Raw genomic sequence first — 18573 nt, forward strand, 5'->3', positions numbered from 1 at the left:
AAATGGAGATAATCATACTTATATCACCAACACAGAGAATTTTTCATAGAATATAGAATTATAAATCTATATGTGAAAAGGATCTCCATATAGAAGCCATACAATCCAACCTTATCATTTAACTTATGAGGAACAATTAGGCCCAGAGTCATCCTAGCATTTGGGCTCAAGTGTTTCTAAGAGGCAATCTAGTCCAGATAATGACTTTGAGGCCCAGAAGGTTAAGTATCTGGACCAATGTGAAAAAAAAAATAGAATAAGTCATATATTTTTTCAAATTTTAAAACATTATATAATTTCATCCTTGTTATTATTATCACTATTATTATTAACTATTAGCTTCTTCTTAGTATATCATTAAATACATTACATTAAAAACTAAAAATCTAAAGTAAAATTACAAATATTAAAAAAGCCCCAAAGTGTTCTTACAGGTGGAGTAGAATATTCATGACAGATTTATGGAAACAAAATCTCTCCTGACTTTGCTTCTGATTTTCCAGATTTTACCATGATGCCTTGGTTGCCTCAAAGTCTGAGGCCTCCTCATTCTGGAAAATCCACTGACCCCTGAAACCATCTCATCCTGCATCATCGTTCTGCTTTGCTGGTCCCCTTCTCCTATTGTTGAGCTCCATCCAGAACCTCCATTTTGTGGAGAGATCCAGGATTTCCATTCTAAATTCCCCTTCTGAATTTGCTTCTGAGTTTTGAAACTTTGACATCATGGTCCTATATGTATACCTCCCTCTCTTCCCTCACTCTTTTGTGCTCCCTTTTATGTGTCAACTTTCTTCATTTCAGTATAAGCTCCTTATTCCATTCTCTGCTAATATTTGAGAGTAAAGGGTCAGGCATAGACAGCTACTGGGATTGACAATTTAGTTGGAAGGTGATAATAAAATCATCTTAAGTGTATTATACAAACATGGGGCTAAAATTGAATCAAAACTTTTAAACGATCTAATATATTATATAATTCATAATTCAGACTATCTATGCCCAAAGTTGATTAAAGGATTAATAAAATAATCTAAAAAACCTGGTCAAATTGTGTGTAAGAGGAAGTACATTAAATATCTACCCCCAAATGATAATTGATGTTTTTCTCTTTAATTAACATATCTAAGTAATTACTGTTGATCTCTACTTCACTTAGCATATGGAAACTTACATATCAAAAAAAAAGAATTATAAGGACTGAAACAGTACAAAATGTAATCTATCAGTTCAGAGAGTTACATTTTATAAAGTATGGGCAGATTGGTGGCACATTTACAGAAATATTTTAGTACAATTGGAATTTGAGAAATGATTGGCCTTCTGGGACTTGGCATTCAGTGAAACAAGGATTTCCTTATAAAATGAAGAACAATTTAGATGTTTGACATCTTGGGGCTAGAAAGGAGACTTGAGTCATGCTCAGGAGTGTAGAGTTACACAGCCTAGAAAAGAGTAATTTATGATTTAGCAGCCTGTCAACTAGCACTGGTATAGGGGTACCAGATCACAGAATAGCAAGAACTCTCCAATCTTTGACTGGAATAGCTAATTTATGATGGCATAGGTGAAATTACTAAAATATTCCATCAATGTGATCAGAAGATAATGCTAATTTTTACTGATTCAGTTTTGATGTGTTTGTAATTACATATACTCACTGATGAACATATGAATTATTACATGATTATTCCAGTTTTTTCTTCTTTTCATTATTTTTTATTTATCTGCTTTATATTATTGCCTTGCACATGTTATATAGGTAAGCCAGTGAACATAGTCTGGCTATTTTTTTGTGTCTGAAGAACTTTGGAATTGATTATGTGACAAGGGAGACATTGGCAAAGGACCACCTAGAATAGTGTGCACACATTAAAGAAGGCACTGTGCTCTATGAGTGAAGCAGAATTGCAGTAGCTCAAAAGAATTATGAGATGCAAAAATTACGGGATATCTCCACTCCAAATATTCATGAGGACTATTTGTGTATGACCTCTGGTAAAGCCTTCTGAGAACACATTAGTCTCTTTCATCCCATAATCAGACACAATGTACTTGATTCCAACATTGTGATATCATTTTGGTCCCTTTGAGAACAAAGGAAAACAACCAACCAACCAGATTACTGAGACATGTTTATATGATATCTCTGGGCCAGCTAGGTGACACAGTGGATAGCATTACTGGTCAAGGTTCAAGAAGATTTGCTTTCTTGAGTTCAGACATGACCTCAGACACTCACTAACTGTGTGACCCGGTGCAAGTCACTTAACCTTGTTTGCCTCAGTTGCCTTATCTTTAAAATGAGCTAGATAAAGAAATGGATGGCAAACCATTCCAGTAATTTTGCTAAGAAAACCCCAAATGGGGTCTCAAAGAGTTGGACATGACCAAAAAACAACAACAAAGTGTAACATATCTTATGTGTAATGTAGACCAATAGTCCATGAAATAGCATATCATAAAATATCTTGTGGCATACACGGTTTATTACATGACTTGCTAGCTGGTACAGTGGATAGAGTGCTGAATCTGGAGTTGGGAAGACGAGTTCAAATCTTGCCTCAAAGGTGTTAAGGGCTAAAATTCTAGCTAAACTGTCTAAAATATCTAATGAGTGGTCACCAATAAATAATAAACTTTAGCAAGAGTTAGGCTTTTAAGCATTTATTAAGGAGAATAAGAATTTTGGTAAAGAGAGAAGGAAAAGCCTTCCATTTACTAGTCTGGGAGATAAATTAAGGGAAAGGTTAAAGAGGGGAGATTTATGATCTAATATCCAATTTTAAATCTCACAGAGGTTTGCTAGGTGTGTGATCCATGGCAAGTTACTTAACCCTCATTTGCCTCAGTTACTTATCTAAAATATGGGAATAATAATAGCACCTAGCTCCCAGGGTTGTTATATCAAATGCTATGAGTTGTAAAGTGCTTAGCACAGTGCCTGACACATAGCAAGTTCTATATAAATGTTTTATATACATATATATACACATATAAATATATATATGCAAACATATATAGACAGATTTGCATACATAATCATAAAATATTATTCTTATTTAATTGTACAATTTGCAAAAGTCATTAGCTGGCACCCTGGATTATTCATCCCTGTTCCTTTAAGTGATGACATTTAAAAAAAATTTCTGTGTATTTCCAGAAATCAAATGTACTGAAGGCAAATTTGTAATAGGTTGCACAATACTATACTCTGGGCAGGAGTTTAATAGGGATCTGAACCCTGATTGGCATTGTAGGACTTGTAATTTAGAGGCACAAACACTCCTTCAAATGCCTTCAAGCAATTAGGACCAGCATGCTCTTTGAATGAGATGCAGGATTCAAGTTACACCAAGAAGTTTTAAAGAGACTCAAACAGTATTCAGGAAATTGAACAGAAGGAAATGGAAGATATCATTCCTAACTTCTGGAATTTAATGACTTGATTGGGAAAGATTTGACAACACAACATTGGAATAATAGTCAAAAGAAGAAAATGAAAGGAAACTGAATTGTCACAGGGGATGAGACATCAAGGTCATTGAGACCCTATGGGCGCATCCTCAAGACTGAAGAGATGTTCCCCAAAGTAAATTTTCCCCTGCTTTCCTCTGACCTTACCTGTTTAATAACAGACACTATATTATGTTTTAGTCACTTTTAACTAAGATATTTCCTATGTCCTCATTTGCCACATATATAAGGCTTCAGATGCTATCCCAGAATACTTCAATTTTAAATTAGGGCAGAGAACCAAGTCTTTGTTTAAATATTTGGAATTTTCCTGGAGGTTATGGATTATTCTTGTCATAGTAATGCCTTCCTATTCAACATAAACTTTATATAATAGTATTGAAAAGGACTATGTGGACTTGAGGATACCATATTTTCCTTAGGTTAAAGGCAAGTAAATTGTTGTGAGAAGGCTGCCCCTATGGAAAGGGGATCAGGGTGGTTACAGACATGGCATGAGGGACAAATTCTGGGAGAAAGTCAGGTACTTCCCTTCCAGAAGGGAAGAAAAGGGAGCAGGAAAAAAATCAAATACCTTCCACAGAACCATCTATGAATTTTACTTTATGATGCCTTGGTTATTCAGACATTAGCCAGCTTTTTGAAAGAAGGATTTTCTGTAGTAAAGAGGAGCAATCCTCGGGCCTCAATCCTGGTGTTATTACTTCCTACCTATGTAGCCTTGGGTAAATTTCTTAAATTTTATTGTCCATATTTTTTTTCTTCTTTTTATGAGGAATTTGGATTAGATGATTTCTATGGCTTCTTCCCCCAGACTTATTTTCTCCTCTATAAGATGAAAAGGGGGGCATTATTTTTCTTTTTTTCTTCAGTGATCTTTACTATCCCTTATTTGGTCATCAATTTTCCTTATGCATAGATTTTTTTAATTAATATTTTATTTTTTTTCCGTTACATGTAAAGATAGTTCTCATCTTTTGTTTATACAAGCTTTACAATTTCAGATTTTTCTCCCTCCCTCCTCTCCCTTCCCCCTCCACTAGACAGCAGGTAATCCAATATAGGTCATATATATATATATATATATATATATATATATATATATATATATATACACACACACACACACACATATACATATATATATATACATATACATATACATATATACACATAATAACATTAATCCTATTTCTGCATTAGTCATGTTATAAGAGAAAAAATCAGAGCAATGATGAAAAACCTCAAAATAGAAAAAAACAACAGCACTAAAAACAAAAGAAATAGTATGGTTCATTCAGCATCTATACTCTGCAGTTCTTTTTTTTTTTTTTCCTTGGATTTGGAGATCCTCTTCCATCATGAGTTCCCTGGAACTCTTCTGTACCATTGCATTGGTGAGAAGAATATAGTACATCACAGTAGATCAACACTCAATGTTGATGATACTGTGTACAATGTTCTTCTGGTTCTGCTCATCTCACTCATCATCAGCTCACGCAAGACCATCCAGGTTTCTCTGAACTCCTCTTGCTCATCATTTCTTACAGCACAATAGTGCTGCATGGTATTCATATACCACAACTTGTCCAGCCATTCCTCAATTGATGGGCACCCCCTCAACTTCCAATTCCCTGCCACCATGCAAAGAGCAGCTACAAATATTTTTGTACATGTGGGTCCCTTTCCCCTTTCCATGATTTCTTTGGGAAAAGACCCAAAAGTGGTATTGTTGGGTCAAAGGGTATGCACAGCTTTATCACCCTTTGGGCATAATTCCAAATTGCTCTCCAGAATGGTTGGAGCAGTTCACAGCTCCACCAACAATGAATTAGTGTTCCAATTTTCCCACAGCTTCTCCAACATTTATTATTTTCCTTTTTTGTCATTTTAGCCAATCTGATAGGTGTCAGGTGGTACCTCAGAGTTGTTTTAATTTGCATCTCTCTAATCATTAGAGATTTAGAGCATTTTTTCATATGGGAATAGATAGCTTTGGTTTCTTCATCAGAAAACTGCCTGTTCATATCTTTTGACCATTTCTCAATTGGGGAATGACTTGGATTCTTATAAATTTGATTTAGTTCCCTATATATTTTAGAGATGAGGCCTTTATCAGAAGTAATGGCCACAAAAATTGTTTCCCAGCTTTCTGCCTCCCTTCTAATTTTGGATGCATTGCTTCTGTTTGTACAAAAACTTTTTAATTTAATATAATCAAAATCATCCATTTTGCATTTTATAATATTCTCTATCTCTTGTTTGGTCATAACCTGTTTTCCTTTCCAAAGATCTTATAGGTAGACTATTCCTTTGTCTCCTAATTTACCTATGGTATCACCTCTTATGCCTAATCATGTATCCATTTTGACCTTATTTTAATAAAAGGTGTCAGATGTTGGTCTATGCCTAATTTCTGCCATACTATCTTCCAGTTTTCCCAGCAGTTTTTGTCAAATACTGAGTTCCTATCCCAGAAGCTGGAGTCTTTGGGTTTATCAAACACTACATTTCTAGTGTCATTTACTACTGCATTTCCTGAGCCTAGCCTAATCCATTGATCTACCACTCTATTTTTTAGCCAGTACCAGATAGTTTTGATGACTGCCCCTTTATATTAAAGCTCCAGGTTTGGTACCACTAACCCACCTTCCTGTGAATTTTTTTTTCATTATTTCCCTGGATATTCTTGATTTTTTTGTTTTTCCAGATGAATTTTGTTATTATTTTTTCTAGCTTTATAAAATAATTTTTAGGTAGTCTGATTGGTATGGCACTGAATAAGTAAATTAATTTAGGCAGTATTGTCATTTTTACTATATTAGCTCTGCCTATCCATGAGCAATTGATATCTTTCCAATTATTTAGATCTGATTTGATTTGTGTGAAGAATGTTTGGTAGTTGTGTACATAGAGTTCTTGGGTTTGTCTTGGCAAGTAGACTCCCAAGTATTTTATATTATCTACCGTTACTTTAAATGGAATTTCTCTTTCTATCTCTTGCTGCTGGACTTTGTTGGTCATGTATAGAAATGCTAATGATATATGTGGATTTATTTTATATCCTGCTACTTTGCTAAAGTTGTTAATTGTTTCAAATAATTTTTGAGTTGATTCTCTAGGATTCTTTAAGTATACCATCATCTCATCTGCAAAGAGTGATAATTTTGTTTCTTCATTGCCTATTCTAATTCCTTTAATTCCTTTCTCTTCTCTGATTGCTAAAGCTAACATTTCTAGAACAATATTAAATAATAGGGGTGATAATGGACATCCCTGTTTCACCCCTGATCTTATTGGGAAGGCCTCTAATTTATCTCCATTGCATATAATACTTGCTGATGGATTTCGGTAGATACTGTCTATTATTCTAAGGAAAGCTCTCCCTATTCCTAAACTCTCTAGTGTTTTTATTAGGAATGGGTGTTGTATTTTGTCAAAAGCTTTCTCTGCATCTATTGAGATAATCATATGATTTTGGTTGGTTTTCTTATTGATGTGGTTGATTATGTTAATAGTTTTCCTAATGTTGAATCAGCCTTGCATTCCTGGTATAAATCCCACCTGGTCACAGTGTATTATCCTGGTGATTACTTCCTATAATCTCCTTGCTAATATCTTATTTAAGATTTTAGCTTCAATATTCATTAGGGAAATTGGTCTATAGTTTTCTTTCTCTGTTTTTGCTTTGCCTGGTTTTGGTATCACCACCATATTTGTGTCATAAAACGCATTTGGTAGAACTCCTTCTTCACCTATTTTTCTAAATAATTTGTATAATATTGGAGTTAATTGTTCTTTAAATGTTTGGTAAAATTCACCCGTAAATCCATCTGGTCCTGGGGATTTTTTCTTAGGGAGTTCATTAATGGCTTGTTCAATTCCTTTTTCTAGTATGGGTTTATTTAAGGATTTTATTTCTTCTTCCGTTAACCTGGGCAGTTTGTATTTTTGTAAATATTCATCCATTTCATTTAGATTGTCAAATTTATTGGCATACAGTTGGGCAAATAATTCCTAATTATTGATTTAATTTCCACTTCCTTGGTGGTAACATCACCTTTTTCATTTTTGATACTGGTAATTTGGTTTTCTTCTTTCTTTTTTTTCATCAAATTAACTGATATTATATCTATTTTATTGTTTTTTTTTTCATAAAACCAGCTCTTAGTTTTATTGATTAATTCTATAGGTTTTTTGCTTTCAATCTTATTAATTTATCCTTTGATTTTCAGGATCTCTAATTTAGTATCTAATTGGGGATTTCTAATTTGTTATTTTTCTAGCTTTTTAAGTTGCATGCCCAATTCATTAATCTCCTCTTTCTCTTTTTTATTCATGTAAGCATTTAGAGCTATAAATTTTCCCCTAAGCACTGCTTTGTCTGCATCCCATAGATTTTGGTATGTTGTCTCATTATTGTCATTCTCTTGTATATAGTTATTGATTGTTTCTATAATTTATTGTTTGGCCCATTCATTCTTAAGAATGAAATTATTTAGTTTCCAATTGATTTTCATTCTACTTTTCCCTGGCTCTTTCTTACATGTAATTCTTATTGCATCATGATCTGAAAAGCATGCATTTACTATTTCTGCCTTTCTACATTTGACTATGATATTTTTGTGCCCTAATGCATGGTCAATTTTTGAAAATGTGCCATGTACTGCTGAGAAAAAGGTATATTCCTTTCTATCCCCATTCAATTTTCTCCAGACATCTATCATGTCTAACTTTTCTAGTAATCTATTCACCTCTTTCACTTCTTTCTTATTTATTTTTTGGCTAGATTTCTCTAATTCTGAGAGGGGAGATTCAGATCCCCCACTAGTATAGTATTACTGTCTAATTCCTCTTGTAACTCATTTAACTTCTCCTTTAAGAACTTGGATGCTATACCACTTGGTGCATACATATTCAATATTGATATTACTTCATTATCTATAGTACCTTTAAGCAAGATGTAATTTCCTTCCTTATCTCTTTTAATGAGATCTATTTTTGCCTGCACTTTGTCTGAGATAAGGATTGCTACCCCTGCTTTTTTTACTTTAGCTAAAGCATAATATATTCTGCTCTAGCCTTTTACCTTTACTCTGTGTGTATCTCTCTGCTTCAAATGTGTTTCTGGTAAACAGCATATTGTAGGATTCTGGTTTTTAATCCACTCTGCAATTCGCTTCCCTTTTATAGCAGAGTTCATCCCATTCACATTCACAGTTATTATTACTGACTGTCTATTCCCCTCCATTCTATTTACCCACTTTATACTTTTCCCCCCTTCTTTCACCCTATTCCTCCTCACTGACGTTTTACTTCTTACCCCTGCCTCCCCCAATCTGCCCTCCCTTTTTATCACCCCCCTCTCTTTTCTTTACCCTTTTCTCCCTTGCTTTTGTCCTCCATTCTATCAGTCCCTCTCTTTCCCTTCCCCTTTTGCTTCCCTAAAGAATGAGTTGTTTCTTTATCCCAATGAACGTATATGTTATTCCCTCTTTGAATCAAATCTAATGAGAATAGGGTTGAAACAATGTTCACCCCTCCTTTCTTTCCCTGTATTGTAATAGGTTTTTTTTTTCACCTCTTTATATGATATAATTCATCCCCTTCCACCTCCCTTTTCCTCTCCTCCCCATAGACTCCCTTTTTAACCCCTTAATTCTTTTTTGTATCGTCACCTCAAAGACAATTTATATTTATACCCTCTGTGTAAAGTCCTTCTCTCTGCCCAAATACATTTACAATTCTTAAAAGTTATGAGTATTATCTTCCCGTGTAGGGATATAAACAGTTTAACCTAATAGGGTAACCTTTCCCCCCCCCCTCTGTTTACCTTTTTAAACTTCTCTTGAGTCTTGTATGTTAAGATCAAATTTTGTATTCAGTTCTGGTCTTTTCACCAGGAAAGATTGAAAGTCCCCAGTGTCATTAAATGTTCATCTTTTCGCCTGAAAGAAAATGCACATTTTTGCTGGGTAATAGATTCTTGGCTGCAGTCCAAATTCCTTTGCCTTCTGGAATATCATATTCCAAGCCTTGTGGTCCTTTAATGTTGAAGCTTCCAGGTCCTGAGCAATCCTGACTGTGGCTCCATGATATTTAAATTGCTTCTTTCTGGCTGCTTGGAGTATTTTCTCCTTCACCTGATAATTCTGGAATTTGACTACAATATTCCTTGGAGTTTTCCTTTTGGGGTCTCTTTCAGGAGGTGATAGGTGGATTCTTTCAATGATGATTTTATCCTCTGATTCTATGATATCAGGGCAGTTCTCCTTAATAAATTCCTGGAGTATGGTGTCTAGATTCTTTTTCTGGTCATGGCTTTCAGGCAGTCCAATGATTCTCAAATTGTCTCTCCTCGATCTGTTTTCCAGATCAGTTGTCTTTCCAATGAGGTATTTCACATTTTCTTCTATTTTTTCATTCTTTTGATTCTGCTTGACTGATTCCCGGTGTCTCATGGATTCCTTATCTTCCAACTGTCCAATTTTAATTTTTAAGGCATTGTTTTCTTCTGTAAGATTATGTACCTTTTTTTCCATTTGGCCAAGTGAATTTTTTAAGGCAGTGTTTTCTTCAATGAGATTATGCACCTTTTTTTTTTTCCATTTGGCCAGATGAATTTTTTAAGGCATTGTTTTCTTCAGTGAAATTATGCACTTTTTTTTTCCATTTGGCCAGTCAGTCTTTGTGCTTCCTTTTCCAAGCTGCTGATTCTTTTTTCAGAGTTTTCTTGTTTTGCTTTCATTTCTCTCCGCATTTTTTCTTCTACCTCTCTCAATTGATTTTTAAAATCCTTTTTGAGCTCTTCCAGGAAGGCTATTTGCTCTTGAGACCAATTCACCTTCCCTCGTGAGGCTTCACATGTAGGCAATTTGACGGTATTGTCCTCATCTGAGTTTGCGTTGGCTTCTCCCATATTGATACAGAAGCTCTCAATGGAGAGGACTCTTTTTTTGCTTCTTACTCATTATTGCAGCTTATTTATTTATTTTTTAAGTTGAGTTGAGGTCTGCTCTGGGGGCACCAGGGTCCCTGTTTTGGGCTTCTTCTTTAGGGGTATAGGTGCTGTGTGACTGGCTTTTTACTCTGAGGCCTTTATAATGTGTGCAGTTCACCCCCCTGCACTTCCTGTCTGAGTGCACTCAGCCAGGTGCCCGATCCTGGCGCCCGATCCCGCCTGCCCCGTTTGTGGCCCTCCCGGGTGGTGCAGATAGTTTTTCCACTGTCCTTCTTGGCCACCAGATTTTTGAGCCAGGTTCCAGGGGCCTCAGTTGTTCAGCTGTGGCCCACAGCTCCTGCTGACTTGCCCCGACCCCCTTGGCGCTGGGTTGCTGCCCTGCGCTGGGCCTCCCTTTTGCCCGAGTCAGACCGACCTTTTCCTGAAGTCTTCTAAATGATCTCTGGTTGGAAGACTGTGTCTCTCTGTCCCTTTGCAGGTTCTGTAGTTTCAGAATTCGTCCAGAGGTTTGATTTAATGTTCTTTTTGAGGGAACAGAAGGAGAGCTCAGGCAGCTTGCTGCTTCCTCTCCGCCATCTTGGCTCTGTCCCCACACATAGATTTTTAAAAAAGTAATATCTTCCTTGTAATTCTGATTTGTTTATGATGTTAGCTTCTATAACTAAGTCATGTATCCATTAAGAACTTCCCTTGGCAGATGGTTAGAGGCATTGGCAAGTTTAATGTATGTTTTTGGTGAATGACTATCCCAATTGCAAAATCTAAATTCTATTGTTTTTGTATTTCTTCTGACCTTAGCTTTCCTGGAGGTTATTGTATGTTAATTCTACTATAATTTCAAGTAATATTAGATTAAACCCTATGATTAATTTAGTTCATTAATAGTTCTGTGAATCTAAGGGCATTTATTGTAAAATAATCAAGAACAGACCAGAGAGAGTGCTCCATAAATTGTGAAGCTTTCACTCATGAAAAATATCTTATCCTGGGCTCTTATGCCTCCTGGATACTGACATAGAGCTAAAGGATAAGATGAGAAATGATGAGCACTAGTGAACATACTAACATTTCATATGAGAGTAGTACATGGTTTTTCTATGCAGGTGTTTCTGTAATTGTGATAAATTGAGGGAATTTACAATGTTCAGTGGGCCTGAAATTTGTACTTCCTCTTTGGTGTTTATCAGGTTTTTTTTGTAGGTCAGGGTGGAGCAATATCATTTGGCTGCCAAACCTAAACTAGGTTTTTTCTGGATATTTTCATTTTCTTTTCCTTAAATTCCATTCTTAACATATTATTTTCTAGATGCAATATTTATAAAAGTTTCAGATATCCCCTCCAGACTTAATTCATCCATATGAGTACCTAGACGTTCATAGAATAAGGCTAATTCTTTTATTTATTTTTTTTTTTGTGGGACAATGAGGGTTAAGTGACTTTCCCAGGTTCACACAGCTAGTAAGTGTCAAGTGTCTGAGGCAAGATTTGAAATCAGGTCCTCCTGAATCCAGGGCCGGTGCTCTATGCACTGTGCCATCTAGGTGCCTGAGTAAGGCTAATTCTACCCTGGAGTGAACATTATCAGGATTCCCTTCCCTTTTCATAAGACCTAAGATTCATAGATCTGTATCTTGAAGGGATCTTAGAATTTATCAAATCCAACTCCCTCATTTTACATATGAGGAAATTGAGGCACTTGTGGTCATATAGCTAGAGAGTATCTAAGTCAAGTTTTGAAATCGGTTCTTCCTGTCTCCAAGTCATATCTACTGTACTGTGCTGGATCTTAGAAGCATTGTAATGCTCATGAAAGTGTGTGCCAGCTCATCTGATTCTGTAGCCAAAGATTCATTGCTTGGTAGTCATCTTTTCAGTCCTGACTCTCTCCAAGTTTTGCTAGGCTGGTCCTTGGATAGCAGAAGTCTATTGTATGATCTGTTACACAATGCCTTTGTCAGTTCTGCTAACATAACCTTGAGAACCCATGGTTATATTCACACCTTGGAATGGTATCAGGGGAATATTTTGCTGTAGAAAGATACAGTAACAAAGCATTATTAATTTTGTCTTTGTTGTGGGTAGGTATTATTTTAGTCAGACTTACAATCTTATAAATAACAAACCTCATAATGAGGTTATTTACTCTTGGCCCATAATGTAGACCACCTCTTCATAACTCATAGTCTTTTTATTTTATTGATTTTTTATAATAAAATTTTTATTTAAAGTTTTGAATTGCAAATTCTATCCCACCTTCCCTCTCTCCTGGCCCCCACTTGAAGCAGTAAACTATCAGATATAGGTTATACATATGCATTTACTTAAAACATTGCCATATTAGCAATTTTGTTCAAGAAAACTTGAATAAAAGGAAAAAATAAAGATATGAAGTGAAAATTAGCATTCTTCAGTTTATGTTCAATCAATGTTAGTTCTTCCTGTGGAGGTGAATGGTATGCTTAGTCCTTTGGGATTGTCTTGGATCATTATATTGTTTAGGATAGATAAGTCATTCACAGGTCTTCATCAAACAAAACTGCTGTCACTGTGCACACGTTTCTCCTGGTTCTGCTTCCTTCACTATACATCAGTTCATATAAATCTTTCCAGGGCTTTCTGAAATCATCCTGCTTGTCATTTCTTATAGCACAATTATATTCCATTATAATCATATACCACAGCTTGTTTAGCCATTCCCAACTGATAGGCATTCCTGTGATTTCCCATTCTTAGCCAACAAAAAGAAATGATAGAAATATTTTTGTGCCATGAGGTCTTTTTTTCTCTTTTTTGGGATGTCTTTGGGATATAAACATAGCAGTGGTATTACTGGATTGAAGGGTATGCAAAATTCGATAGCCCTTTGGGCATAATTCCAAATCTCTCTCCAGAATGATTGGGTCTTTTCACAACTCCACCAACAGTGGATTAGCAGTCCAGAATAACTCATAGTCTTAAAGAGTTGCCTGGGGAACTCAAAAGTTAAGTGATTTTCCCAGGGTTACACAGCCAGAATGTTACCGAAATAGAGTTTGAATCCAGGTCTTTCTGACTCTGAGACCCGCTTTCTTTCCATTATGTTAAATTCCTTAGAAATACCGATTAATAACACTACTTAGAAAAAATTACTTCATAATATTTGTCCTTCAAAACTATGTATCCTAGACAAGTTATGATATTCACACATACCAATAAAATATAGATCAAAAAACACTCAGGGAAGAAAATGCCTCTAGGGACTGGATGTGATTTTGAATTTTAGAAAAGCTTAATGAGATTGAAAGCTTTCCCATTAAATCTTGAGTGAGTATTGATAATAGTGGGTCTTGAATCTGGACTTCAGTCTACTGACTAGTACCAAGCTTTGGAAATTTGTTTTCAGTCAATAAATATCTATTGAGTACGTGCTGTGTGCAGAACACTGTGTGCTAAGGGCTTTGACTGATAGTATTTGTCACAGTTTCATGACGTTGGGTGTTCAAATATGTTACCCATGGTGATTTTTCATTCCTTTCATCTCTCCTAATCATGCCATATGATTCAAATTATTTATCTTCAGAGAGTCACCTCTTTTTCCCCTAAATTCCCAAAAGGGAAACTAATTTTTCTTTGAATTAAAATGGTTTCATATATAACTAGTCTTTCTTTCCTGGTCCTGAGCCTCTCCTTCTCCCCTCACTCCCCCAAAACTGTTTCAGGTGAATTTTTAAAAGGTAACATTTTCTCAGCATCGAAAATGAAAGCAACACCAGAGAGACAGTGGAGGATATTGGAAAAAACAATGGGCTTAAACTGAGAATGCCCTGTGCTGAACTTAAGGAGATTTGGAAGGAAAGCATGATTCATTTAAAAGCACAATCCAAGAAAGTGCATCCCAAGAAATGTCAGTCCAGTTTCTTTAGTTCACCAAAATTTAAATGGAGAAGCAAGCAGGAAACAGGAATGAGAACAGAAATTCAGGTGGAGTAAGATAAGGTATACATCAGTCAGCCAATCATTCACTCACTATTTATTAAAGACCTACTATGTGTCAGGCACTGTGCTCAGCCCTGGATATACAAAAGAAGGCAAAAGACAGTTCCTGCCCTCATGGTGTTTATATTCTAATGAGGTAGACAAGGAGCAAAGGAATATGTACAAGCAAACTATATACCAGACTAATAGGAAATAAGAGAGGGAAGGCAGAATCAAGAGGATTTGGGGAAGGATTAGAATACAAGAGGTAGAGAATGTCATGGAGAGCCAACTGGTCTCCCTAAGTTCTTAGACACATGATGAATGCTGCATAAACTCCAAACCCTGGTCTTGGGCCCACAATTTTTGTTATAATGTACCAAGTCTAGCTTTCTCTTTTAGATTTCACAGTGTCAGAAATATCATGATTTTGTATACACACACACACACACACACAAACACACACACATACAAAAAAAAAACAAGTTAATATTGAAGTTTCAAAACTGACTGTGTGACTCTGATCTAATCACTTACCACTCTGAAACTTAACAACCTCTTCTTTAAAATTCACATGATAGGGGGCAGCTAGGTGGTGCACTGGATAAAGCACTGGCCCTGGATTCAGGAGGACCTGAGTTCAAATCCAGCCTCAGACACTTGACACTAGCTGAGTGACTCTGGGCAAGTCACTTAATCCTCTTTGCCCGGCCAAAAAACAAACCAACCAAACAAGACTCACATGATAGCCTGCTAACCTCTCAGTTTTGGAAGGAAAGGATGCTGTAACCTTTAAAGCACAATAAAAGGGTAAATTATATGCCAGAGAAGTTCTTATATTTTTGAATCAAGATCCCTTTAGTTTGCTGTTATTGTGAATATTGTTTTAGCTCTGTTATTTCAGGAAGTTGTCAAAAGATTCCACCAAAGAAAAGGATTATTGAATAGAGTGGTTATGGGTATGAGTTTCATTTCTTATAGTGAGTGTCATGGCATGTGTAGAATACTTGTCCCCCCTAATGTTTAAGAAGTAATAATAACATTGTATTCACTTCACTCTCAACCCTTACCACCCTTTAGTAGGGTTCTGTGGGGAACAATCTTTTTTTTTTTTTTTTTTTTTTTTTTTTTTTTTTGCAGGGCTGTTGGGGTTAAGTGATTTGCCAGGGTCACACAGCTAGTAATTGTTAAGTGTCTGAGGCCAGATTTGAACTCAGGTCCTCCTGAATCCAGGGCTGGTGCTCTATCCACTGTGCAACCTATCTGCTCTGGGGAACAATTTTTACATTCATTTTATATGTATATTTGAATTAGTTATGTGATGCATTGGGTAGAGTATTGGATTAAGAGTGAGGAAGACCTAAATTTGAAACCTGTCTCAGATATCTACTACCTATGTAGCCTTCGTCAAGTCAATCAACTTTTTCCAACTTCAGTTCTTTTATCTATAAAAAGTGAGCAACAAAAATACCTACTCACAGGATTGTAATGAGAATCAAGTAAGACAACACATATAAAGTGCTTTGCAAAAATTAAAGTACTATATAAATTCAAGTTACAATTATTATATACAAGAGTTGGGAATGGCCGTAGAAACCCTTGTTAAATTAATAGGAGTCAGGGCAGCTAGGTGGCACAGTGGCTAGAGCACAGGCCATGGATTCAGGAGGACCTGAGTTCAAATCCAGCTTCAGATCCTTGACACTTACTAGCTGTGTGACCCTGGACAAGTCATTTAACCCCAATTGCCTTACCAAAAAAAATAATAGGAGGCCTTTACACATATTAAAACATATCTCACTGGCTTACAGTAGTAGCCAAAAGAACTTTGGAGATAGTACTATTCTTCTCAGTAGGATAACTATTGGCATGTTCTCTGGGGCCTCCCACGTAATTTCAATTCTTATGGAAGACTAAGGTGTGAGTCAAACTTTTGGCATTTATAACTTTTAAATCAAGGGTTTCTTAAGCTGGAGTAATGAGCTATGAGAGAAATCTTGGAAACTTGTCTTTAATTTGGGTCGGGAGGGGTGGGTAAATAATATATGGGTTGAAGATGCTAATTTAGGGAAAATTTAAATCATAAATAGGAACTTTAAGAGGTCGTGGGAAGGAAGGTAGCCATTCTAATATTATGTTATTTCTGTTTCCTAGATTTTAAAAAGATTAATAAATATTAAATTTTAGAAAACCTGATTTGGGGGCATCACCAAGATGGTAGAGCAGAAAAGCCCTCATCTGAGCTCCTCCAATATTCCCTTCCAAACAATTTTAAAATAATGCCTCAAATCAAATCCTGGCATGGCAGAGCCAGCAAAAAGTCACATTAAGAGATTCTTCTAATCCAAGGCAATATGAGAGGACAGGAAGAGAGATCTGTGACAGAGGGTATGGGCCCACATTTATGAAACACCAGTAGTGGGACTAAGGGGTGGTAATTGAAGCAGCAGCAATTGAGAGCTCTCAAACCAGAGCCTATCATACCATCTAGGAAGCACTGAAAATGTCCAAACCCCCAGAACCAGCTCAGAACAGAGTAGTGATAAAGATCTTGAAGCTTGAGACAGGACCCCCTCCACCCACCCCATTTCTAACCCTGCAAGGAAGGGAATCAGGTATTAATATGTAAAGTTCCAAATCAAGAACTAGGACTGGATTTTTTTTTTTAAAGACAAAAGAAATAGGACTGGAAAATGAACAAACAACAACAAAGGACCTGACTATAAACAATCTACTATGGTGACAGGAAAGAGCAAGACAAACTCAGAAGACAATCAGTTTAACACAAAGACAACCTTAAAGGAAAAAAAAATATATGAACTGTATACAAGGCAAACAAGAACTTCTAGAAGAGCTAAGAAATGCTTTTCAAGATCAAGTCAGAGTGGTAGAAGAACAATTAAGTAAAGAAATGAAAACAAAGAAAGAAAAGTATGAAAAGAATTGAAAACTTGGTAAAAGAGGCACAAAAATACTGAAGAAAATAACACCTTAAAAACAAAATTGGGGTGGCAGAGACAGGATGGCAGAGGAAAGGCAGTGACTCACCCTAGCTTTCCCCAAGACCCCCTCCAAATACCTTCAAATAATGCTATAAGACAATTCCTGGAGCAGCAGAACCCACAAAAAGACAGGGTGAAATGATTTCCAGCCAAAGACAACGTAGAAGGTCCATAATAAAGGTCTGTCACACTTGGGTGAGAATTTAGCACAGTCCAGTACAGACCACATCAGCACTGACCCAGCCCCAGCAAACCAGGTGCAGCCCTTGGGGGCCACTGAATCAAAAACATAATCAAGTGCTTCTGGAACTCAGCCCTCAGAGGGTAAGAGGGGGGGGGCAAACAATTCACCAGAAGGAGATTGGGTCTTGTTGCTAGCACTGAGGCAGGACTCTCTTGTTTTGCCCATACTTGGATCCAGGTTCCAGTCCTGGGTGGTACATACAATTTGACCCAGTAATACCACTATTATGTCTGTATATACAGACACACACACACACACACACACACACACACACACACACACACACAAAATGTATAGCAGCTCTTTTTGTAGAGGTAAAGCATTAGACATTGAGAGGATGCCCTTCACTTGGGAAATGGCAGAACAAGTTAGAGTATAGGATTGTGTTGAAATAATATTGTTCTATAAGAAATGAAGGCAGCTAGGTGGCACAGTGAGTAGAGTGTTGGACCTGGAGTCAAGAAGATATCTTCTTCAGTTCAAATATATCCTCAAGACACTTAATAGCTATATGATCCTGGCCAAGACACTTAACCCTATTTACCTCAGTTCATCATTTATAAAAGTAGCAGTAGAAGGAAGTGGCCAACCACTTCAGTATCTTTATCAAGAAAACCGCAAATGTGGTAATAGAGAATCAGATACTACTGAAATGACTGAACAACAACAGTATAAGCAATGATACGTAGGATGTTTTCACAAAAACTTGGGAAGACTTATAAGAACTCATGCAAAGTCAAGAGAGCAGAGCCAGGTAAACATTGTACACAGAAATAACAATCTTGTAAGGATGATCAATCTTGAAAGACTTAGCTATTCTGGTCAATACAAAGATCTAAGAACATTCTAAGGGACCTATGATGAAAAATGCTTTCTACTCCTAGAGAACTGCAGAGTTCTGAATGCAGGTTGAAGCATACTTTTAAAAACTCCC

Source organism: Dromiciops gliroides, chromosome 2 (genome assembly GCF_019393635.1).
Source record: "Dromiciops gliroides isolate mDroGli1 chromosome 2, mDroGli1.pri, whole genome shotgun sequence".
In the NCBI taxonomy this organism is placed as follows: domain Eukaryota; kingdom Metazoa; phylum Chordata; class Mammalia; order Microbiotheria; family Microbiotheriidae; genus Dromiciops; species Dromiciops gliroides.